Genomic DNA, 25716 nt, shown 5'->3' on the forward strand with positions numbered 1-25716 from the left:
ACGAAACTTGGGAGGAGCATTCGCAAACTCAAACAATAGTTGCTCCCAAATTACGTCGGTTTGACAAGCAACATCATTTGTTAGTGGTGTCGTCTGAGTCTTCTGTTCTTCTTCTTCCTAGGCCTCTAATGTACTTAAAAATAAGAATGATTTCCCACTTACAGAAAATGTTAATATCATCCTTGCAATCTGATACCAACAAACAAATTTAGAAATAACGACTTTGAGCACATATTTTTAATCCAGAATCTTGTTTACAGTGGTTTTCCAAGTGCATTTTGATATAGTCAACCTTGAGGTGCCGAATTAATCCCACATCTGTAACGGAACATTCACCATGATTTGTAAATTAGTGTAAATATAATTTTGGAACCTTTCCTCCTTCTGTTGCTTGAAAGTCAACTGGTGTTTAAATCTATGCACATAACAAGGCATAAACATTTTTGAATGACACATTATTTGTCATTTGACAAGTATTACTCACATTTATGTTTAATATACTTCTAGTGATGATTTGTTTTATGATGATGAAGATTGGGAATATTCTGTTTCTATATATCATAGCATTTTACACAGACACCTCCATAATTCACAGTTTTTCCTTTTAATCATGTGCATTTTGAGTTGAAACATAAGATGTAAGTACTTTTACAACAAACCTTTAAGAAAACATAATATATTAGAAAATACATGTATTATGCAGCTATTATATCACAAACTGGACCAGAAAAGGTTTCAAGTAGAAAATATGCATTCTACTTTACATTTCAATACTTGTACCTTTGGTGATAAAATGTATTCAAAACATTTATTTATGACCATAAGAAGTGTCAGGGGAAATGAATGGAAAGGATTTCACTAATGTATCCTCCTGATAAAGAAAATGAGTTGAAGACACATAAGAAATGAAAACCTATTATTTTTTAATTGTTCTTCAATTTCTCAATACTTTAATAAGTAATATATTCAGTTCCAAGAAACTTAAATACAGTCACATCAAGTACACTACTTCACTTTTGTGAACATTTTGCACAATGAAAGGATCAGTAAAGTCCAATGGATGATGAATGAAGACTGTCAGTATTATTTTATTATATCTGTGGTCCTTGTGTCTCTTCCATCTCGGTCAATTCAGTGGTAGATTCCTTCTATATAAAAATGCACTGCACAATGGATAATAAATAACTATGTGAATATTAAATTCTCTGGTAACAAAAATTATATCTTGATAAGTGACCTGTTATGATTGTTGAATTTCAACAAGTGATGCAAAGACCAAATACAAAGTAATGATATTGCAAGATATTCACATTATTGTTTTTGAAACTACATATATATTTGTTTTCTAAAGAGGAAGTCAACCATTATAATTATCAAACATTTTGAACAATAATTTGTTATGAAATATACCTACTGAACTTCACTGGTGTCACAGGGAATTGATGTTAGAGTTAGCACAGCATTCTCCTCCTCTAAATAAAATGAGATATAATGCAGTACTAAAACATTAAATTGCATTTCTTCGTCTTTAGTTCTACAGTATGTACACACATACATAGAGTATTTTGAGAACAACTGAATCCATGACATTGATCTACAATCATACTATATGTATGGATTACTGTCAATGTTGCATGTTAGGAGGTACATGGCACTACATTAACGATTGCATGCATTTATTTTTTACAAAGTGTTATTTTTTAATCTTGGTTTTATTATAATGTGTTGACTAGTTCAAATAACTATTTCACATTCATTTACAAAATAAAATATCAAGACATATACAAACACATAAAAAACAATAAATACATTACACATAAAAGAAAGGAATCCTCAAAATGTACATATGTATACCAAAACAGACTTAGCAGATCCCCTGTGGTTACTTTCCTTCTTAAATCGAGCCAAATAACTTTATCTATGACTTTTTAAATGTAAAAGACTCCATTTAATAAAGAATTGTATTTAGTCAATCATGAACATTCTTTAAAAGACTCGGTTGTCTTCAATCCACCTTTCCAAACATAAAATAGAGTGATCATCAGAGATGTATTACCAGAATTAAGACATTGATCACATCTAAGTAACAGATAGAATCGGCGGACCCCATAAGCATGACATTTCAGCATGTCACTTTGCACCTTCATAAATGTGTAAAATAATAGAGAATGACTCGAATAACGTTGCAGACTTTCAAGATGTGTGAAATTCACAATCCAATCACAGGCTTTAACCTTAGTAACCAGATAGTTCTTCAGTTCAAAAAAATTCAATGAGCCGCCTGGAGACCAATTCAGATTTTCAAAAGGTCAAAAGACAATTTAGCCCTTTGGGTAAATTCATTACCTCCACTTTCCCGTAGCATCCCCATGAGCCTGAGAAGAGCGCATTGAGGTACTTTCAAAGATTTTATTAATAAAGTTGCTCTTCTATGAGTCCCCAGGGATTCTAAGGAGAACAACTCCAATTCCACGCATATCCTCTCAATGGAGACATACCTTGGAAGGCCAAGCAGTGAGCGCCAGAACCTTCCCTCAATCCTTTTTAACCATTTGAGATCTTTCATATAGATGGCCTCCAATTGTAAAGCACTCCGGGACAAAAAGCCACCTATGTTGAGGGCGAATTTCATATTAAGTGCAGTTTATATTAAGGCATTAAGTATTCTCTGCCTTTAATGCAATATATGTGCCTCTTTCAAGTTCTAAGCTCTAATTCTAGATATGTATACACTATAGCATTGTGGAAGTGTTTCATTGGTCTCTTCAACATCCCCTACCAAAACACATAAACTGAGTTTTGTCAAAATAAATGACCAGACCATTAATTTCAGTATAAACCACCAAGCCATTAGCCACCCTATGCAGACCTGCATATGTATAATCAAATAATTATGTTATCTGCATAGGAGAGCCAATTAATGTGTCTCTCCACCCCCATTTAGGAAAACAACGACTAAACTGTGCCAAATCGTCAGGTAAATCTGCCACGTTTAAATTGAACAGGAGAGGTGTAAGCAAACAGCCCTGCTTAAACCCGCAAAATGTGGGTATCACACTGGTTCTCGACCCCCCCGTCCAACTGAACATGTATATAAGTATTCTCATGCATTTGTCTGATGGCCATTAACAACCATGATGGAATTCCCATGGCATCCAGTTGATGCCATAACCTGACACAGTGGACCGCGTCAAAGGCGGCTTGCAAATCAACAAATAGTGCATTTAAAGGCAATATGTACTTTACCATTGCCTTCTTCACTAGAGAGTTAACCAACAAGACGTTATGTGTAGTTGATGAGCTATCCCTAAAACCTATCTTTCTATATATTTAGGGCTTCTGGTAGGCCTTAATCTTCCAGGCTATCATCAACATATACAAAAGAAAGTGATCAAGGCCTCCATGCCACACCCTATCCTCCAATACTATACCTAATCAATAGGTGTTTTTATCAAAAATACACACATTTATTCCTTTACAAGTAAACATACAACCGACAATACATGGAAAGTTATACGTATTGCATAGTGTAACAACAATTCACATTGACACAGAAACTAACAATAGTCAAAATTAAAACCCAAACAACAAAGGTCCACATATATGTATAAAGTGCAGCAAAAAGCCCCTGATTTCACACGTGCCCTTCTGTTTTAACTAGTCCTTTTTTATCTGTGACCTGCCCTTGTTTGAAGTGTCTTCAGTGCTTCTTAAGAGTTGACACAGTGTGTTTCGGCCGTCAAACAAGCATTAGTGATGCTCTTGCCAATTGTGGCCTTGCTCATGACATGACAAGTTTTTTTCAACAAACAAATGTATCTGTGTGTCTGCAAGTAGGGGAAACATATGTACATGAACTATGTAGGCATGGAGTGAGGTTGTGAAATGTATATTCAATAGGACGTATACATTCATCAAGGGCTGTTCCAATTCTCATTTAATGTAAAGCTGAACTTCCTACCTGGTGTTAGTAGTCAAGCTCCTAGTGGCATCTAGTGTGGACCACTTGTTACGTGAAGTGTTATGACTCTAACACCTGTATCTGTAAACTGAAATGGCATATATCAGTATTATATCTATTAGCTTCACTTATGTCCAAGCAACCCCTGGACTGCTCTCCCATTCAACTTACCTGCAGTGTTGTAAGGATCTGTATCCAAATCAATGTGGTGACAACTGTAAATTTCCGGAGACCTGCATGGGAAAGCATATACACAATGACAGGCTCCTAACTATTATTAACCATATCATGACTCTGCCATCATACACAAGTCAAAATGAGTGACTCACCAATAATTAGTAGATGATCCTCACAAACGCGTCCTGGAGGCAAGGGAAAAATCCCAAAACTGCTTCAATCCAAAAATGTGCCTATTAAAGGTGTAGTCCATAAAATGCTGTTAACTATACCTTCACAAAATTAGAGACGGGCATGCGCGGCCTACACTGCCTCACTGTAGTAGATGAAACAACAGCATTCACTTATGTGCACAGTGCAGACAGATTACTGTGCCAGTCCAATCTAGTGACAATTCATCCATAGCCTAACTTGCCGCGCGCAACAACACTAATATCACGATCAAACTGACAGACAAAGGCGGGGGCATTTTGTTACTGGAAGGAAGCCAATATGAAGCGGAATGTGAATGTCTTCTCTTAGATATTACATCATATATTAAATTACTGCTTGACCCCACCATGCGTGTACAGGAGGAAATAGATAGTCTCAGTACAAATGCTGTAAAATGAGGGTGGCTCTGTGATGAAGAATTCTTTTTAAAATCCCAAAACAGCAGCCTTATATATTTTGCATAAAGTACATACAAATATGACAGATCCTCACAGGAGACCCATTGTAGCTGCTACTAATTCCATTCTAGAGCCTCTGTCAGTGTATTCTGAAGACATCCTGAAACCATTTGTGGGGGAGATGCCTGCCTATGTTAAAGATTCAACAAATATGATCAACATCTTGAAAATTATTCCCAGTGGTCTTAATGATATTCTAGTTACATCGGATGTGGATGCTTTGTACATCTCCATTCGGAATGTCTAAATATCCTGGGTACTATTTTGCATTCACAAACGGGTAAACACAATTCTCCCAGTTCATTCATCATTGAGTGTGTCAGATTAGCCAGGACCGAACACATTTTCTTGTAAAAAAAAGAAAAGAAAAAAAACTAAGCAGGACAAAGGGGTCAGCACGGGGGCAATCTTTGCCCCTGATGTGGCTCATGTTTATATGGCACATTTTGAGACTTTATTGATTTTTTCTATTTTTTAACCCTTACACTTATTATATTGCTTCCATGAAATGGTATGTGTTTTGCATATGGAAGGGCAGTGAAATAGATCTAAAACATTTATTTGACAAGCTTAACTCATGTGCTGTTAAGCCAAAATGCACTATGGAAGCTTACTCAACCTCAAAATGTATAAAAACACAGAGGGCTTGGCCATCTCCTTATATAGGAAACCCTCAGATCGGAATGGATTTTTGCATTTTAGTAGTTTTCTCCCGGCTGAGTTGAAAAATAATTTGCTGTGTAGTCAGTTTCTTACAATTCGTAGAAAATGCAGCAATAGAAATTATTTTGTTATACATTCAGAACATCTAAAGAAAAGATTCCTTGCAAGAAGGTACCATAGAAAGGTAGTTAAAAGCAACTTGAAAAGAGCAGCAAATATCCAACAGGGAATTGGCATTGACTACACAGCAGAGAGATCGACAAGAAAGAATGGTGCGTATCACCACCTTCAGTCCAGTCCGCAATCAAATCAAAAGAATTTTACAAAAAAATTGGCCTTTGGTTAAACAAGCCAGTACACTTAACAGAAAACCTTATATGCCTTAAAGAACCACAAATGTAAGACAGAAATTAGTTCAAAAGTACAAAGTACCAACTGAAACTCTTGGGGTCTTTGCATAATGGGGGCTCCCCCCATGATAGATCATCAAATATGCGGTGGGTGCATAGCTTGCAACTTCACCAAGACCATACTACATTTTGAATATGGCACAAGTAGGTGGGAGTTGAGGACATACACTAATTGTAAAAGCACATTTTTGATTTATATAGTGAAGTGCCCCATATGTGGGAAAAATTACTCGGCAAATAAGGCAGCGCATTTCAGAACATCATTCATGTATAAGCAACATGGTTCCCGATAATCTACTGGCATCTTTCATTAACAAAATTGACTCCATCCAGGACAACATTGATCTTGAGGTTGCTAATTGTTTGTCCCCGTCTGTGAGTGACACATTATCTGTGTCTGGTCCATGAATTGGTACTTTTTCATTTTCTCTGGTTGATTCAGCTTTTGTTGAGGAATTGCTGAAAACCCTGTAACCAACAGACTGAACTTATGAACCTATTCCTGCCTCTTTGGCTAATCAGCATGCTGCTGCTCTCAGTGTCCCTTCACTTTTATTATTAATTGATCTCTTGTCCAAGGTTTTGTCTGAACAGAGTTAAAAACATCATACCTCATGCCTCTTTTGCAGACATCTACTCTGGACAATAAAATATTGGCCAACTATCAGCTTATTGCAGGCATTTAGTGGCCCAGTAAGATTCTGGAAAAAGTTGTTACACGACATTTGAAGAACGTTCTCGAGGAACACAATATTCTTGATACTTTTCAGTCACGTTTCAGACCCAGGCCAGGGACTTGGACAGCAATGCTCTGAGTAGGATGATATTTTGCTGCTGATGAGGGTGACATCTGCATGCTGGTTATGCTAGACCTATCAGCAGCCTTTGATATGGTGGATCTTGATATCTTGCTGGGAGAGTGACTTCAGTGGCTCGGATCCCCAGCAAGTCCCTCAGATCGTTTGCTTCCTTTTTATCAGACAGTGTTCAATGTGTCAAACTGGGTTCTTTTGTTTCTGATTTCCTTCCGGTTCCCTGTGGAGTAACCCTGGGTTCTTCATTGTCTCCTATTCCCTTCAATAGTTATATGCGTCCCCTGTTGGATATTTTTGCATAGTTTAATTTACAATATCATTCCTATGCGGACGATTCCCAGATCTATGTCTGACTCACCCAACCTAGAGAAGGTCTGAATAGAATTGTGGCCTTTGCAAATAAAATATAACTTTGGATGTTGGATAACAAACTCCAATTAAATCCAGCTAAAACAGAAATTGGTATCCTGGGCTAAAAAAATAAAAAAATAAAAGGTTAGCTGCTACCTTTGTCCCACTGCACTCTTTTATTGGTGTTCCAAATCCAGTTGTCACCTAATATAAAAAATCTCGGTTGCATCTGGCAATCAGATTTGTCTTTTAATATGCATATCGGTCAAATTGTCAAATCTATATATTTTCAACTTTAATTGTTGAAACCCATCTTTCCTTTTTTTGCTGAGAAAAATTGTGGCCCTGTCGTAGGAGCCTTAGCCAACTCAAAGCTGGACTATTGCAATGCCCTACTTTTGGGTATTCCTAAATATCAAATTCAGCACCCGCAGACCGCTCAGAACTCAGATGTTAGGCTGGTCTTTGCACTGCCCAATGTTCCTTATATTTCGGGCTATCACAGATTTATTCACTGGCCCGCAGTGTTGCAAAGAGTTATTTTCTAAAATGTTGAGTTTGATTTATAAATGCATACACGGGCTTGCACCGGTATATCTTTCATTAAAGAGTATAATATAGCAGAAAACACATTCTTTACGTTCTCTTGACCAACATCTGATGGTGGTACCTCATTCTAGACCAGTTTCTTGGGGTGACAGACGATTCTCTTCCGGAGGACCTTGGCTGTGAAATGGTCTTCCTTTGGAACTCTGTCAAATAGATTCTTACAGTCATTTTAGAAAAAGTCTAAAAACTGCTTGGTTCCCAGAGATATGCACTTTATAAATAATTAAATTAAATTAAATCAAATCATAAACGCATGGGACACTCAGACACAAATATATTTTGTTTTGTACTACAGATGCTTAGGCCACATCCAAGAGGCAGCGATCTGGGAGCACAATTGTACAGATTGGAACAAAGGTGGATCTATAGATTGGAAACTGTCAAACATGGCCTCAATGTTTCTGTCAAATGGAACAACCTAATGTTTGATACATGAAGGTGCCTTATACAACATGTGACTTTTGCATTTAAATGCATATAACTGAAGGTTATTATAGCATGAACAGATATAGGTAGCATTATCAAACCATATATTGTGCACCTTGAAACACTTGTATAGGCACGTTATAAATGCCATATCATATCATACATTGGGAATTTACAATGCTAGAAGAAACTGTATTGTCACTATATGTGGCTGGTTTTGTTTAATCTTGTGGAACTGTAAATATTATAGCATCAAAGAAACGCTGCACATATTATCATGAGTTTATAAGACATATGCAATAAGCTTTCTATAATGTCAACATACTGATCTGATATCCATATAGGTGGTTGTGTTTTTCATATTTTATTATTGTTTTATTTATAATATACTGCAGAGACCCCTTACACTTTTCCCAAGGTTATTCATTGATATGGATACATCCACATCTTCCACTGATAGAGGTGAGGGTCTTTCTGCTGAGAACCCAACATCTTTCACAAGGTTATTCTTTAACATGGGTGCAGCCACATCAGCTATTGAAACAGGTGTCAGTACTTCCACCTAGATTAGCACATTCTTAGTCTTTCATACGCTACACATATTCAAAAGAGCATTGTGATTATTTAACCTAATCTTAATGGGCTTGACTAGAACACATTTCCCTAGTGGTATCCCCTGCAGAAGGTCTAGTTATCAAAGATGAGCCTGTAATAATGTCTGCCATTTTTGCAAGCCGAGACACTGAATGGTTAACTCAGTCCATCTTCTATATGTATTATATGGACATGGCAGAGATTACTTAGCAACCTGCTGTGTTTACCAAATTAGTCAAGAATCAAATTGTTAGCTGGGCTGGCTGCTCCCGGGAGACGATTTTATACTCTACTGAGGTGAGTACTCTCTAATCCTTTGAGGTTAGTCCCTGAATAGCGGGGATGCACGTAAAGGAATATATTGTATGGGCCAACTTCGAGAATACAACTAGCAGAACTGCTCTCGCTTGATGGCAGCATGGGTTGTCATTATGGCGATGTGTTGCTACAGCGATGTTACACTCTGACGCATATTGCCGGGATTGATATTGTACGTGCACTGGTTGTGCTTCAATAGAGTTACTGTACACATGGTAGTTGGTTTACACACTGCCCCATGGATATAACTTGATCATTATATTCTTGCCGAACGCTACAGATTGATGTTGGATGATTTAGAACTAGCAAGTTTCCCTCTGTCCTGGTTTAGTGGTATGCCATGAGCTACACAATTCGGAATTGTTGAATTTTCTTTCACCAAACTGGTGCGGAAAGTTTAGGCTATTGATGCATTGTCACTAGATTGGACTGGCTCAGTATTCTGTCTGTACTGTACATAGAGTGAATACCTTTGTTGTATCTACTGCTTTGTGGCAATGTAGGCCCCAAATGCCCATCTCTAATTTTGTGGAGGCATAGTTATTGGCTTTTCATGGACTACACCTTTAATAGGCACATTTTCATTATAGGATTGAAGCAGTTTGGTGATTTTTCACTCACCTCTGAGATGCCTTTGTGAGGCTCTTCCACCACTTATTAGTGAGTCACACATTTTGGCTGGTGTATTATGGCAGAGTTGTGATATGGCTAGTAGTATTTAGGAGCCTGACACTGTATATATGCTTTCCCATGCAGGTCTCAAGTATTTTACAGCTATCACCATTGATTTGGATACAGCTTCTTGCAATACTGCAAGTATTTTATGGCTATTACCATTGATTTGGATACAACTTCTTGCAACACTGCAAGTAAGCTAAATGAGATTGCAGTCCAGGGGATGCTTGGACATAAGTGAAGACAATGGATATAATACTTATATATACCATTTTGCTTTGCAGATACAGGTCTTGGAGGCATAACACTGCACGTAACAAGTAGTCCACACTAGATCCAACTAGGAGCTTGACTACTGCCAACAGGTAGGATGTTCATCTTTATAGTAAATGAGAATTGGAACAGCCACAGACAAATGCATATGTCCTATTGAATATACATGTCACACCCTCACTCCACGCCTACATAATTCATGTACATAAGCTTCCTTTATTTATAGACACATGAATACATTTTTTTGTTGAAAAAATTGGTAATGTCCTGAGGAAGGCCGCAAATGGCTGGAACAATCCCATAATGCTTGTTTGATGGCCGAAACACACAGTGTTGAATCTTTTAAGAAGAAATGAAGGCACTGCAAACAACGGGTTGAAAACTGATTAAAAAAAGGACTAGATAACACTTGAGGGTCCCCTGTGGAGCCAGGTGTGTTTTGTTGCACTTTATACATATATGTTGACCTTTGTTGTTTGGGTCTTAATTTTGAATATTGTTGGTCTCTGTGTCTATGTGAATCGAGTATATTGTTTTCAGAATGGAATACATATAATTGTCCATGTATTGTCGGTTGCAATATGTACATCATGTCAAATAATACTTGTAAATGAATAAAATGTATGTATTTTTGATTCAACGATCTACTGATTAGGTAAATTATTGGCAGACTGGGTGTGACATGGAGGCCTTGATCACTTTATTTTGAATATGCTAAAACCTATTTGAAAAGGAGTCAGGATTTTCATTGCTCTGCCCATTCTTGCAGTGCTTTTGCACTAATAAACCGAACATTTTACCAGTAATATCAAGCCTTGATAAAAGACTGTAGTCAGCTGGATTATTTCTACCGTCTTGTTTATACACAGGTGATCGTATGGAGTGTCACCATGATTCACGGATAATGCCTAAAGCACATATCTTATCAAACAGTATCAACAAAATCAGGGCCCATTGCTCCAACCTATCTTTGAATCCAACATTCGCCACGCCTTTAGGCCCCAGAGCCTGCGATCGCTTTAGCTTTTGTATAAGGATATGGATATCATTGACATATTTCAGTTCAGATGGAATTATAGGATCATTTACCGCAGGTACCTCTACATTGGTCTCCCCTCTACCTTTAAATATTTCACAGATACATGTAATTCATTTATTGGCAGGCATAGGGTTAAGGCAGTTCTTCTTTACATTGACCCTGTACATGCCAATAGCTTCCCAAATCAGTTTGGTTTTTCCACTGGCTAGTGTTTTTAAGATATTTTGCCATTGAGTATATTTTAATGATTGCCTATGTCCCTTGAGCCAATTTGTGTATCTATTTTTTGCATTCCTAATCAGCCTTCAGTTTACCGCCAGCTTAGCATTCCATTGCTATTCCTGATTATGTTTTCAAACTGCTGTCCCATGCCAGTATCATTAGCATGGAAAATAGTAGTAACATTAGCTATAACAAGTCTAGATGTTAACTCTGAGATTAATTTCTCTATTTATTAGATTTATGATCAAGTTCCCTTATACTCCCTTGCTGCTTCTTTTCCATAAATCTGAGCATCTTTATTATGTGGCGATCAGACAAACTTATACGATTGTTCCACCTGTATATACAAGCCCCCCGCTTTAAAAATCATATTAGATCAATCATGAGGCAAATGTAGTTTTAGTGGGGCATGGTCACTATTCTTATTTGCAGTTATGTTGATCTTTCTCACAAAAGGGATTATGTCCGGGAGCAATAAACATAGTCAATCGTGGTTTTATTGGGACAATTATGCCAAGTATAGCCCCTCCCCCCCGGATATCTCCCACCATGCGGCCATTAAGCGTAATGAAATCAAATTCATGCAGAAAAGCAGGCCACTGGGACCCTGCAAGATTGGTTTTAGTGTCTGGCAGCAATGATCATGCTTTGATCCATTCACCATATACCAATCTGATCAGGTCCCTGCAATGCACTTTCAGATCTCCTACTAGCATTATTGCATCCCTTTCCTCCTTCTACCATGCCAGGATTACATCAATAATGCAGGAAAAGATATAATCTATGTGCTCACCACCTGGTGCATATATGCACGTTCAGCAGAAGTATTCTGCCCTTATTGCATCCTCTCCCGCAGCTGATTTCAACCACCATAATGTTTATTTGGGCTATCGGGCTATTAATTGTTTGCAAGGAGACACTGTGACTAGTACTGATAATCAACCCTCGTTTGATCTTCTAGGGCTCCCTTCTCCCCCATGTTTTGAAAAAGGCATAACCTTTAATTGTTAAGTTGCCAGTGGCCCAACTTTCTTGCGACATGAATACATTCACTGAATGTATGAGGCCCAATGAACTGTATGAATTGTATATGGTATTTGGCACCGGGTTCCTCTTCACCCACCCCCACTGCGAGCGCATGTCCCAAGTGAGAAGTGACTTTGATGAGGAAGGGGGATAGGTGTGGCTGTAGCGAGCCACATAGGCCTGTAACTTTGTCAAAGTACACACGATATCTTGATTGCAGGGACAGGGGTCTTTAAAGCGTAGTTTGGGGCACCTGGTTGATCTGGGGTGGTGTTGGTGACTTGGACAAAACCTTTAATTCACTTGTCATCATTTTACTTCATTGCTTTAATTTCCTATGAATGTAAAAGTGTAAGGTTTGTTAACATTTAATAAAAGACCAGTGTATTCAAATACAGTTGAATGAAACGTAAAGTACTGGAATTGTTTGGCATGTAAAAAGAACAATACATTCATTGATCAATACATCAAAATATAAATGGTAAGTGAACCTATGATATCACAATGGCATTGTAGAAAAATATAAAGGTCTATAGTGCAAGGATAAGTACAGTACTCATTACTAGGTAAACAACAGCGATATTTTGCAATAGGATTGTGCATCTGAAAAGTCAACATTCTCAACACGGATCTCTAAGGCAAGCTTCCATGAAGTCTTGCTACTGAGTCACGCATAGTGGTGGAGGTTTGACTTAGTCTATATAGCACAAGCAGCCAGAGTTTTCTCTGCAGCAAATGTTGGCCACCAAAGTTGGCATTACTTCACATCAATGGCACATACACCAAGTGGAAACGTCATTCATGCAATGACTATGTAGGCCAAGCAGACAGAGTTTTCTCTGCAGCAGGTGTTCGCCACCAAAGCTGCCATTACTGCACATCGATGGCATGTACACCAAGTGGAAACGTCTTCCATGAGAGGAGGATTAGGATCTTGTGAGTAATCGTCACCACTTTCACTCGATTCACCATCTTTTCACTGACTTTCTCTCTCATGAATTTCCTCTTTGTATATTCAGTTTCATAAAGGAAGGGTTAAATTGATAGCACAATTATTGAGGATTGAAGGAAGAGAAAATCATCTGTGGGAGAAAAGTAAATATTTAGTGATTTACATAAAATGATGCACTGATTTCTTTTAAATTGCATATATATGAAAAGTAAGAGAAGAAGACAAAGGGCCTGATCACGACCTCGGCGGTAACCCTTAAATCCGGCGGTAGCGCTATTACTACCAGATTTAAGGGTCCGCCGAATCAGGGCTTCGGCGGATTTTGCCCCAGCTCTTGGCTGGGGGGAAATCCACCGAAAATTTGTGCTATTACCGCCGGCGGGAAATCCGCCGGCGGTAAGAGCGCAAATGTTCCCCATTGAGCCCAATGGGGAATGGGGCATTTCCGAATGGGCTCAATGGGGAAAGGGGACTTCCAAGTGGGCCCAATTCGTGATCCCGCGCTATTAGCGCCGGGGGCTATGGCAGTCGCGCTAATAGCCCCCGCGCTAATAGCGTTAGCGTTACTGCCGAGGTCGTGATCAGGCCCAAAGACATGGTATAAAAAAACATATTACACAGACAACAGGAATAGGCCCAAAGTTGAAACGTTATCATGAAAAAATGAACTGATCTAAGAATAAAATGTATTTCTGGTTTAGCAAAGAAATGTGTCTATTGGGTAATGCGTATTGAAAGTCAAAGCGCTTCTAGAGAAAAGTCATTAGAGCTAGTGTCATTTTCTTTTTGGGTGTATTTGTTGTAATTGTTAGGTTGTTGAACTGATCAAAAGGAGTCATTGAGGCTCAGAATGAAATAGATGGACACAAAGGCAGGAGAAACTGCAATGTTGTCTGATCAGAAAGGGCTTGTGGATATTTATAGAGAAAAGATGCCTCATGGTATTTCTATGGAGACTCATCATTAGATTGATCACAACAGACATTTGAATGAGAAGTGCACTGGTGTTGTGACAAGGGGTGTAAGTTTGAGGGACTTGTGTTAGGACCTACTGTCACCAGGACACCTGAACTTAGGACGATTGATCAACGGATACAATTTTCACAAGATGACGGTTTCAGCCCTGTGTGTTTTGTGTGTCTAAATGTCAGAAAATCGAAGAGAAAATGCCTTACCCATTGGGTGAATACAATTCCTGAGAGAATCCCTGCTTTAATATCGCTGATCCAGATGCCAGGCTACTGCGCCCGGTGTGAGGTGAGGGAGCCTGATCGAGCATGCTAGTACCAGGCACGTGATCAATCGAAGGTCCAGAGCTCCATGTTTAAGGGCCCAGAGGAGGCTACAATTCAGCAGCCAGGGCAGAAGGTGAGGTGAGAGGGGCCAGACTGGATGAGCGGTCTGCTCCGTGCCTATCCTATAGGGTCACTGAGTGTATGGTGATCCAACATGTTGGGCGAGAGTGAGGACAGAACAGGTGCAGCCTCAGTATAGAAATGAGCTGCGGTAGTTTGGAGGCTTACTATGGTTTCCTGCTGCCACATTTTCGTCTTCTTCAATAGGCTTGTTTCTTTCGTCAGACCATTTTAAACCTCTATTGAAGGTTAGATTGCAGGATGGGAAAGAGAAAAGAGAAAAGTAAATATCTGAATGATTCAGAGTCTGAGTCATCTGTTGTTGAATGGGGTATAAGGAAAGGAAGACTAATAAAGAGAAAAAATAAATTGGAGTTCACTTTTTTTTATCCCTGAGACAGATGAAACACATTGTGAAACAGACAGGAGCATGAGGGCAAGAAGAAAAAGAAATGTAGGCCACCATGTGGTCCTTCATCAACATCATCATCCTCAATTTCTGATGACTCCACTTCCTTTTCATCAACAATGCCCTGTGCCTCAGATGAGAGGAGGATACCAAATACTTGGATAGGGAAGATGTGAAAGTAGTGCTGGCCCAGGTTTGGGAAAGTATGTGATTTTCAGAATGCACAACCCCACACGTTTCTCAGAACACACAATCTGGCAATGGAAACACATTCCAGACAGGATCCTTCCTCTTATTTTATTGTATGGATCAAGTGTAGCCCTTAGAGGGTCACAAACCTATGCTCGAAGAAATTGATGACATTTTAGCCAGCTTGGGTGGCAGATCCTCCATTGCAGTGGAAGAAGAAGCTGCAGACCCCTTGGAAAGTAAGTCAAATGCAGATCTGATGAAGGTCTATGCAGGTGATTCTTTGGCAATGAAGGCTAAAATGCATTGGTCCGACATGGCTGAAACGGTTCTCGCAGGCTTTAAAAAATTGCATAAAGCCGTGCAAGATGGAATGGATTGTGCCCATATTTTGATAGACCTACAAAAACAGGTGCAGCGCCTCTCTGAGCTGGCTTAAGATGGCATCAGGGATCCGCTGATACCTATGGGGAATGCATTTCTGAAAGGCGTCATATTCACCTAAGGGACTGGTAGACACCCAAGAGGCCATAGACCTGAAAATTCCATTTGAGGGGAGTAGGCTGTTTGGGGAATATTTGGAAGACAAAGGGCCTCATTACGGGGTTGGCAGTGAAACCTGCTGGTAGGCAGTCGGCCACCGCTGACCCCGTAACACTGTTTCTGACGGAATATCATAGGAGGCAGTCTAACAGTTATTTCCCATTCCCATGGAGTCCTGTAGAACTCCATGGTAATAGGAAACCTGAAGTAGTAACAGTGCCGGTGCTTCAGTGAAAAGCCTGCCAGTAGGGGCCTGAGCTCATGGCAGGTCAGTCCTGCCAGGAGTTAATTGCCCCTATCGGCAGACTCTTAGTTTGGTGGTCCGGAAAGGGTGCTGGTACGTTGCTAACGGCACCCCTATTTCCGGACCGACAAACTTGTAATGAAGCCAGACATAAACCTTCACAATACCGGAGCCATGCTCAGTCAGCAGGAAACAAGCTCAGGCTGTACCATTTTAACATATTTATATGCACATGTGATTCATTAATCAAAACTCCCCTTTTTTAAATTGAAGGGGGTTACATTTATCTAACTTTATCTGTCTAAAGTGTGTTTTGTTTTCCTGCTTAGTGAAAACACATGATGCACTGGTCACTGCAGCACTTTGGAAGATAGAAGTAATCTTAGCATACACCATGCAGAAGGTTTGGTCTAGAGTATGGTTCGAGGAGACAAGTCAACATGTGATTTGTCTGTGAGGGGCAGGGGATGTTTAGCAATTTCGAATTATTTGAAATTATCCGTTATTTTGTAAGCTGTCTGACAAGGAAGTTTTTTTCTTTTTACTGTTAAAATTAGATGAGGGGTCATCAGAGGGAGTTACACTAACTGACAGAAGTGCCACCAGCCTCAGCGTCGCTGTGGCTGGCTGGCACTTCTGTCAGCTTGGCCGACATAATGACAGGCGCATCTCCTGTCACGGCTGCGGCTGCAGCGGGATAATGCATCCCGCCAATGTTGCATGGGACATGGGGCCCCGGCTGGGCCCCGGCTCAGCCACACTTTCTGGAGACTGCCGGGGCCGGGGCCCGGCCCTGGCAGGCTCTGGCCCACTTAAAGCACTGCATAAGGGTCAAGTAGTGTGAGGGGTGGGGCTGTACAGACTCAGTAGTCTGATCAGGGAAGGGTGCCTGAAGGCATGGTCAAGGGAGGGCCTAGTCTAGACTAAGAAGGGACCAGGCAGCCTGTCGTATCAGCAGGGGGGCATTAGCAAGCAGGGGAAAGAAGTATGGAGGAGGAGAAAAGGAAGGTCTTGAGAAGCTTCCGGTACTTAAGGAGATCTGACTCAAGTCTGATAGGGGCAAGGAGGCTGTTCCAGAGGGAGGCTCCTGCTGAAGAAACAGATCTATCCCCCACTCTCTGTTTAGAGAAACATATGACATGCAGAGAGTTAAAACTAGAGGATGCAAAGACACCAGCAGGGAGGGATTTAGTGAGAGAAAGTTGGATTAGCGTCGTCCCATGCCCCACAAAGCCTTGTGGATGATACAGGGGGTCTTGAATGTGATCCTTGCATTCACCAAGAGGCAGTGGACATCTTTCAGGGCTAGAGAGATGTGGTCCCTGGGCCTGAGGCCAAGGATGTATTTATGTATTTATTTATTTGGCATTTGTATGACATCTGTACACAAGTGTTTCCAGGTACCACAAGACAAGTTGTTTGGGGTGAGCATAGGAAAGAGGTAGAACAAGAGAATAATTATATTGGCCTTGTGACAATCCTACCATGCAAGTACAAGACAAGGTGGTAAGTGCAGGGGGTGAAGAGAGGAAGAAGTGCAGGAGTGGGGTGCCCAAGGGAAGGGGTAAGAAAGAGCTTGGTTGGCTAAGAAAGTAAGTGCCAGGGGAAGGAGAGGAGGAGGAGGGAGGATAAGTGCGGTGGGCAGGGTGGACTTGGTTGGGGAAGGGTGCCCCCGGGCAAGTGTTGGCAGGGGTGCTGGGGGGAATGGTGGGGGGGTGATCTGGCCCCTGTGTGACTGTGAAGGAACCAGGCCGCAGTCTCAGTGGCAGGTCTCAGCAGCAGAGGGAATGTTAACACAGGAGGGGGAGAGGGAAAGAAGAGGATAAGAGAAAAATCTTGAGGAGTTTACAGAACTTAAGATCAGGCTGAAGTCTGAAGGGAGCCAGGGAGACAGTTCCAGAGGGAGGACCCAGCTGAGGAAAGGGATCTACCTCCCACTCCCTGCTTGAAGCAACGTTTGACCTGCAGAGAGTTAGAGCTAGAGGACCGAAGGACTCTAGCAGGCATGTATTTATGAAGGGACAGTTGGATGCAGAGAGGTCCCAGGCCCCAGACAGGCTAGTGGATCATTCAAAGGGTCTTGGATTTGATCCTTGCAGTCACTGGGAGCCAGTGGAGAGATTTCAGGGCTGGAAAGATGTAGTCCCTGGTCTTGAGGCCAAGGATAAGTCTTCCAGTCCTATTCTAGATTAGTTGAAGGGGCAAAGGTAGGAAAAAAGCAGATTGAGGAAGAGGCTGTTGCGCTAGTCCAGCCTTGAGAGAACCAGGGATCTGGAGATGTTTAACTTCTGGGGGAAGGTGAGAAAAGGTAGAATACCTCGGAGGAGGTGGAGATGAAAGTTGGACTTCTAGGCAGGCCATGATTTGAGGAGAGAAAGAGAGAGAGAGAGTAGTCAAAGTTGATCCCAGGGTTTTTTCCTCACAGATGGGTGAGGGGAGAGAGCCCAAGGGGGGTGGCTAGAGAATGGGGAGGGGACAAGGAGCAGGCAGTCCAATGAGAAGGATCTCTGTCTTGCTCGCCTTAAGGCAGACTCATTGGCAGAGCACCATGCGTGAATAGAAGTCAGGTAGTCAGGTACGAGAGAGAAGGGGGAGGAGGTAGAGGATGGGAGATGAAAGGAGTGCTGCATATCGTCTACATAATACTGTTTAGAGGAGACTTTCATGGAGCGGACAACTCTAGAGATCTCATCTGGTGCAATGAGCGAGAAGGAGTAGAGTGTGTGGAGAAGTGGGTGGCTAGTGCAGTGCAGAGGGCCTGAGATGGACGAGGAGAGGAGGAGACTGCAGTATTATTGCCATGTTCCATGCAGATTTTAAAGAGTTGAGCTGTGTTATTGGTGGCTCCAAAGATGCAGGCTTGGACAGGAGCCCTCTTATTGGATTAGATAGTGAGATGATATAGCCTTTTGAGTAGGCGGTAGGCCAGTTTGACAGAGGATGAGCTAGATGCCTGTGACTTCCTCTCGGCAGCTTTGCACCTGCGTTTCAAAGTTACCAATGTGGGAGTCATACCAAGAGTTTCGTTTAGAGGCAGGCTTCATTTGGATCCTCACAATTGGGACAAGGATGTTCAGGGTGTTCGAGATAGAGAGATGGAGGTTAGCTAGCACAGAATCAGAAGGAGAGTCCAAGGAAGGGGGCTGAGGCGAGATGAAGGAAGAGGCAAAGGGAGCAAATGACACGCGCTTCATCGGTCGAATGACGGAGAAGGAGACTGGTAGTGTGTGTGAGGGAATCATGGTCAAGGAGGGGAGGTCAAGATGGGAAGAGAGGATTGAGTGCTCATACCAGGAGAGAGGGGTGGTAGAAGGTTGGACACTGGAATGTCTTTTGAAATGAAAGCATCCAAGCTGTGTCCGGCAGAGTGGGTTGGGCCAGAGGGGAGGATTGTGAGGGAAAGGAAGTTGCAGAGATTGCAAAAGGGGACAGTAGCTGCATCTGGAGAGTCGAGGTGGATGTTGAAGTGCTCTAGGAGGATAGGTTTGGGGAATAGGCAAGAAGAGAGGAGGAGAAGTCTGGCCATTCAGAGAGAAAGAGGGAGGTGGGTCAAGGAGGTTAGCAAGAGTAAGAGAGAAAGTAGATAAGAGAGATTGCCTGCAGACACAGCTTTCAAAGGAAGAATAGGTTTGGGTAGGGATGATGGAGGCAGGAACCCATTCAGGGAAGATCAGTGCCACTCCACGACCAGGCCAGGAGGGCCTGTCATTGGACAGGATCTTGTGGCCCTCATGGAGAAGAGTGTCAAAAGCAGTGATGGAGCTGGCCTTGAACCACATCTCAGTGAGAGCAAGGACATCAAGGTCAAGGTCTTCAAGGTGGATTCAGATATCAGAGGAGTGTTTGATAGCAGAGCGAGAATTGAGGGTAGCTAAGTGAAACTGGTTGTCCCAGTTTAAATGTTTTTTGAGGGGGCAAAGGGTGGGTGTCGCCACTGGGGAATGCAAGGAGGGAGGATGAGTGGTGGAAGGAGAGGGGGGAGTTGAAAAGAGATGCAAGACACCTGTCAAGAAGGAAGATGTTGTGCTGAGAGCCATGGGCAATGATAGTGCTGTTGTGATAGACATCAATGGTGCACTTGGATTATGTGAAGTGAGCCAAGAGTACTTCCCATCTGGTGCCACGAGTAATGGGTGAGGAAGAAAAGGGGGAGAGGACAGGAACCATATGGGGAGTCAAAAAGTCCAAAGAAGCAACAGCAAAGAGAATGTCAGTGATAATCTGTCTGGAGGAAGCATTGATGTAGGTGTCTGCAATGGGCAGACCAGGGTTGGATCTCAGGAGAGTGGCTTTTTAAGTTTCTTCCTTCCAGACTTGGTGAGAGAGGGAGGATAGGTGATGGAGAATCAATTTGAAAAGATAAGGGAGACTGAGTGTACCATAGGGGCAAAGCCAAAAAAGGGCGGTGTGGAGGAGAAAGGTGGGTAACAGGGGAGAGGGTTAGAAGCACTGTCCACAAAAGACTGGGTAGACAAAAAAAGGGAGGAGCATGAAAGCACCTGTTTGGAGGAGACCTTCATAGAGCAAACAGTCTTGGTGATTGCATCCAATACTATGGGTGAGAAGGAGGAGAGTAGGAGGGATGGAGAGAGAGGGGCCAAGAGACTCCACAGTGCTAAATTTCAATGCAAAAGCTGGTGGGGCGACTGTTGGGGGAAATCCATTCGCAGGGATGGGAATGTCCTCATACTCACAATAGGATAGCACACAGACCGACCTGATGTGTTAAATCCTATCCGTTACACCCAATCCAGCTGAGGAACCATGCATAGGGGTGACAACAGGTGACAAGTCTTATTTTCTCGTGGGTACATGGGCGACATCGGTCCTGTATTAGGGAAGGAAGATATCCAATGTCAGGCATTGCCAAGGATGCGCAGGGATTCTTTGGGGCTATGGACTTGGTTCCTTTTACCAAAGAACTTCCACTTTCTGTAGGAGAACACAACCTGATCATGTCACTGTTATATTCCTGTCAGACACCAGTGAACATAATGGTTAGAGGCATGATGAGCTGACTCAACATGACCATTTCATTCACAGACCAGGGGATAGTGTGCTCGACACCAGGAATTCATTACATAAACATGAGGGAGCTCATCCAGGCATATAGCGGGCAAAAGGTACAAAGGGGGGTACCGGCAGACTGTGAGCTGTTCCTACATGGAGCAGAAGTATTGATAGCATGGCTCTCAGGGATACAGGGTAGGCTGTTACACATACCCAATGAGTTCTTATTTAGAACAGAGATTTTCATCAATGAAAGGGAAGGAAAAGTGATTCCAATAGAACTTGAGTCAGTCATATTGAGAGACGAAAGAATAGTGTTGCATGGGACTGCCAACCCAGGGTGATCGTGGAGAACAGTGATTGCAGTGGTGGTGGGATACAGGTTGACTGATGTGAGAACACTCAGTAATAACAAAATGGGAAATTTAATTTGAAATGTTGTGATAATCGTCTGTGCTTTCTGCTGTCTCTACCTCTTTAGCATCCTTGTTTTACAAAGGCTGTTATTTGTACATGCACAATCCTTGACCCCTACTAACATAAACCATATCCATGCTGTTTTGGAACCCTTATCTGGGCAGGCAATAAACACTGCTGAGGAAGTAAAGAGACTTAGACGCAGTGCAGATCTAGATTTCAGTCAGGTAAATTCCTATCTAACTGATTTGGCCCGTATTTGAAACATGTGGTACAAACACATGGCCAAGAGTGGGAAAGAAACCACTGGAGAGAGCTGTAATGTCTGTTCTCTCATGCCCAATGCCATGAGTACATCCGGAACATTTGTAGCAACTGAAATTCCAAAGGTCAGAGCACAATTATCTTGGATGGCTTCCCTTTCACTGCCAACTTAAATTTCACTACCTCTGTCTCGTCTTGAAATCTCTTCATGATCTCGCTCCCCCCTATTTTTCCTCTCTCCTTTCTTTCTACACTCCATCCCGCTCCCTCCATTCAGCTGATCTCTTCTTGCTTACTGTTCCTCCCACCCCTTGTGCCTCTTCTTGTTTCCGTTCCTTTCAACTCCTTGCTCCTCTACACTGGAAATCTCTACCCCTCTCTATCCACTCCATTACCTCCTACTCCTCCTTCCGTTCTTTATCATAGGAAAAATGTTCTACTCACTGGGACTCATTAGGAGTTTGGAGGTAACCATGGCGCTAATAGCGCCATGGCTGCCTCCAAAGCCTTACCGACTCCGTCCTGGTGAATGGAGCTGTAACTGCCCCATTCCAAGGTTGGCGGGTGAGGTAATTCCCCATTCACCAGGGCCCTTCCCCATTCCCATTTGAGCCCCCAGAGGGCTCAATGGGAATGGGGAAGGCGCTAATAACGGTACCACAAATTATGGTACCGTTATTAGCTCCAAAGTCCCTTTGCGGGTCCCGTCCTTAATGCCTGGAAAAACCAGGCGTTAAAGGAGGGCCCGCAAAGGGAACTCGTAGTAGGGCGGTAAGGGATTACTGGCACCGGTGCCCTTACCGGTGCTGGTAATCCCTTACCGCCCAAATCGTAATGAGGCCCACTGTTTTTTAAAGGCTTGTCTCATGTTTGCAAATATGCTTCTGGTTTATATGTGCTATGTATTCTTGTTGTTATATTGTAAAGCGCTTTGACGTAAAGTGCTACATAAACTTAATAAATACAAATACAATGCCTCATGCATTTTTCACTCTGCACCACAAGAGGATCATTCCAAGGGAGACGAGCCACAATAAGGTGGATGTCCAGAAATACGTTCCCTTATGAAGATGGTTACATCAAAACTCAAGAAATGATGGACGATTACTGGAGTACAGACAAGATCATAGAATATGTCACTGAAGGTCTGAACAAAGGAGAAACCAGGGTAGTGATACAAAAGGAGTTACACGCTCCCAAGATAGGACCAAGGGAGGAGGAATTCCAAGATGCTCTGAACGACCAAATATGCTAGTATATGGACAAAGGCACACAGCAGATGCGTGGAAGGGAGAAGTGGTTGGGAGCAAAGCACATGCACACCTAACAGTTCCAGTAGAAGTAGTGCAAAAGGAAAACATCAATTGCCTCAAGGAATGGGAAGCAAGTGGAAAACTACTCACATGGGTGGACAATGAAGCAGGGTACATGCCCATTATACCACTTGAGTGCACGTCTTTATGTTTCCAGAGTTATGATCCAGTAAAGGTTGGAGAGAATAAGGGAGGTAAAGAGATCTTGGAGATAACGGGCATGAAGGTCAGAACCGCAGTGCTAATGGACCACTACTTGGCCTGCAGGTTGAGGGCATACTTGCAACTGCCACCCAACTGTGGAGGAACATGCTTACTTGTACAGTTGAATACAGCAGTGTGGGTAGTGCCCCGGAAGGACATACAAGCAGACACATTCCCAAACATGGATACTCGCCAAGGAAAGAAGATATTTCTAGTGTTGACCAGAGAAAAAAGAGGGAACTATGCATCATCAAAAATGGAAGAGGCTCTGGACACAATACCACCAGAGCACAGGCAGTTCAGCAGAACGGAAATGTTCTTCACATCCATCGTTCCGGCAGTCCGGATGAGCATAAATGCCAAATGGCTTCAAATAATGCATTGGGAGTTGATGCAGATGGTTCCTAGTTATAGCCTCCACATCCAAATTGAATGCAAAAGCCTAAAAAAAAAATGCATTAAAAATGCATTAAAAAAAATAATTTTATTTTTAATGGGGGTCCCCAACCCCTGTTGTTTTACCCCTTAAGCCCCCTTTTAATAAAAAAAACCTTGACCTAGAAAAAAAAATGCATTCTTTCAAGGCTTTTGCATTCAATGGTTTTGCATTTGATGCTTTGTATTTGAGGGAATCACTGGATACCGATGCAGATGATACATTCATCCGTCAAAGAGTTCAATGCCATCAAAGAGGTGCTGCGACTAGTGAGGTTAGTGGCTCTCCAGAACAGATATGTTCTAGACCTTCTCACAGCCATGGAGGGAGGTATGTGCACCAAGATCAGGTCTTCTTGCTGCACGTTCTTTCCCGCCCATGATGAAGACAATGGGACCCTGACAGAGGCCATTACACGGCTAGCAGAGGTGCATGCCAAGATGGAGGCAGACACAAACACTGTAGGAAAGGACGAAGGCTGGCTGCCATAAATCTTCTCATGGATTAGAAAAATGGATGGCCAATGGACTGAAAGTATTGGTGGCAGCCTGGAAACTAGTGTTGTTCACCTTTTGTGTCATCAGAATAGCCATCATGCAATGCAAAAAGACCACTAAAAAGACCTTAGGGATGAAAGTATCGGTAGTCTTAGAGACTGAAGAAGATGAAGAGACAAAGATAAGTAATACAATGAAATCACAACTGACACAGTGTCCTCTGTTTGCAGACTGCAGTTACCTGACATGGAGTTTGGATGAACATGCGAAGTGCCATGGACATCTCGGAGGGATAACAAAGGTTTGACCCCTGAAATTACACGTGAACAGAGAGAGTTGTGTAGGTAATGTGGTCGACTCGTCAATCAGAGGAGGATTTAATACAGAGGTTCAAGTATGGAGTTCATGACCCCCACGCAACTCTGAGCACGAAGACAGAGACATGACAGATGCACCTCACTCTTAGGCCCTTCACTAGGATCATCAATGTATCGCAGGTGTAAGAAACATTACTCCCTCAGGCTGCTCACTAGACTGCACCCAGTCGATGATATGGAGGTGAAGGAGATGTCATCAATCAAACAAGATGACTGACTGCAAATCAAGATATCAATGACGTCATCACTGACATCACAACCTATCTGCCATCCTCTTGCTATTAGACCTCTCAGCAGCATTTGATCTTGTCGACCATCAGATCCTGACCAATCATCTAATCTCAGCCGCAGTCTTCTCAACAAATGGCACCAGTTGGATCCAATGATTCTTCTCTAACAGAACAACTAGGGTCTTTGCCTCTTCAGCTTCCTCTCTCCCAGTACCAATCCACTGTGGATTCCTGCAAGGACCGTGTGTTTCCCCAACACTATATAAACCTTTTACTAAGCTCTTCTTTGATCATCTTGACAATCTGGGTGTGACCTACAAAAACTATGCTGATGACACCCAGGTCCTCATCGCACTCTCTGGTTGCTATGATAAAGACTTAAAAATGATAAATGATATTTACATGGAGATTCAAGCCTGGATGGCTGCCCACAGCCTCTGTTTAAACAATGATAAAACTGAAAGATCATCGTTTCACAAGCTTATCTAAACAACTGGACAAATGCTACAAGACCTTCAACTTTGATGGGAACACCATTAAAGTTTCTAGCGAGGTTAAAACGTTAGGAGTTTACTTAGATTCCACTCTATCCCTCAAAAAACAAGTGAATGTCACAGCCTCAACTACAGCCTACACGAACAAACTGATAAATGCATGTAAACCGTATGTATCAACAAACAGTCTCATTGCGCTAGCTAGAGCATTGATCCTGTCTAAGCAGCATTATTGCAACAGCTTATTCCTTGGCTCCACGGCACAGAATTTAAATAGACTACAAGTACTTCAGAACAATGCCCTAAGATCAGCATTGAATATCCCATGCCACAATCACATCTAAGCCCTCAGATGAGATGCACTTTGGCTACGCGTGCATGACAGAATCACCTTACGTTTGCTAGTCATCACACACAAATGCCTCTCAAACACAGCTCCAACATACCTCACAGACAGATTCTTAAGGAATCAGCCAGACAGACCCACCAGATCCCTCTATCTCAACCACCTTATCATCCCAAAATACAAATTAAAGACTGCAGGAGGTTCTA

The sequence above is a fragment of the Ambystoma mexicanum genome, chromosome 10 (genome assembly GCF_040938575.1).
Source record: "Ambystoma mexicanum isolate Mex_15411 chromosome 10, UKY_AmexF1_1, whole genome shotgun sequence".
NCBI lineage: Eukaryota > Metazoa > Chordata > Amphibia > Caudata > Ambystomatidae > Ambystoma > Ambystoma mexicanum.